Source organism: Morone saxatilis, unplaced genomic scaffold (genome assembly GCF_004916995.1).
Source record: "Morone saxatilis isolate NCDOM2014 unplaced genomic scaffold, NCSU_SB_2.0 Contig14, whole genome shotgun sequence".
Taxonomy (NCBI): Eukaryota; Metazoa; Chordata; class Actinopteri; family Moronidae; genus Morone; species Morone saxatilis.
This window is the reverse complement of record NW_023339696.1, coordinates 17,451,600-17,453,208: the sequence shown is the minus strand read 5'-3', so window position 1 is coordinate 17,453,208 and position 1,609 is coordinate 17,451,600.

Genomic DNA, 1,609 nt, shown 5'->3' with positions numbered 1-1,609 from the left:
CGATCCATGAACAGAAGCTAAAACATTAATGCAATAACGGTCAGAGAAAGATTCTGTGTGGACTTTTCAAAAGGGGAATTTATCTTATTGGGTATGGAAGTCTGCATAATTTTGGTTGCAGAGAATTATTAAATCCTCCCCTCTCTGCTGGGATGATAATGAATCTGAATTTCCTCCTAAGTTTTAAAACGGACATTAAAATGATTTCTCAACATACAGTGGGTACTTTCACTATTTGACCACTAGATCATTTTATAATATATACAAACAGGTGTCCAAATAGCTGCCATTTGGATGGTGGCTTATTGCATTTCCCAACATATTTACAACTGTACTAACCAGTTACAAATTTACTGCTGCTACTCTGAAAAGGAAACATTCGGACCACTCAGCTTGTCAAATCATCTGTCCAATTCAAAAGTCAAAAGGAGAATAACTGAAATCTGACAGCAGAACTTCTACATGGTTACTGTAACTGGAGCTGGTTGTTTTACCATATTATAAATTTCTTATTCATGATTATCAACAAATACCTTATTTGTTGTGTAACTTCCCAGATGATTAGTTCCATCATTGGAGGGATGGACAAGTAACCTGGAAAACAAGGTTAAAACAGCAGCATGAGGCTAAGGTTCACAGCAACACATACACACACACACAGAGGCCTGCACATGCTGGTTCAGTGTTTGCACGCACAGGAAAAAGACAAACATTCCTCTGACCAAAATCCACACACACACATTTCAGGTTGCATTTTGTTTCCAAAGCAGTAATTTACAGAGAATGAATGTCGAACTCTGCAGCCTCCTCTCAGTGACTTAAAGTTGGCGGCAGCTTTCGGAGGCTTCGGGTGACGCGCCCACACAGCTCCCATGGGTGCTTGCTCCTCTGTCCCAGAACGTTGTCCAGTAAAGTCAGAGAAAGGTCATCAGTCGGTTTGATGTGAGGTTATGTAACCTCGCTGCCTGCCAGAGACACAAAGTCAGGCTCAGGCAGAGAGAGAGAGTCAGTGTGTTTGCTCTTAAAATTCCCAGCCAGGAGGACACAGTGTGTTCCTCCAGCCTCATCTCCTCACTCCTCCTCCATCAACCCCTGATACCTCCCCTCCAGTGACCCCACCCCAACATCCACCACCAGGCTGTTCCCCCACTTCTCTGATCACACGACGCTGCAGAGGCACTTTGATCACCACAGCAGGAACGAGAGAGAGAGAGGGAGGGAAAGAGGGAGTAAAAGGGAGGAGGGGGAGGAGAACAGGGGGTCAAATGCTGGAGATCGGAGAACTGGTGATGAAGGCTAATTCCTCCCATCTTCCTGCACACAAAACTGCACATCTCAGGGCTCCACCACTCAAACTTCTCAATGACTTTCAACGTCCTGTTTGCAGAGTTTTAAGAACTCACAATGAGCATCTTTTGGACTAAATCACAAGTCAATTTTTGTTTAGTTTGTGATCTGGTAAAGTAAAATCCTGATGAGATAATTAATTTGCTGCCTTAAATGCAAATCCTCCTTATTTTATGAAGCGCTGAATCATGCATGAATAGGTAGACCAAGAGAGGGATTGCGCAGTAATGATGAATTTGGGTGTTTATTCCAGTCAAAAACA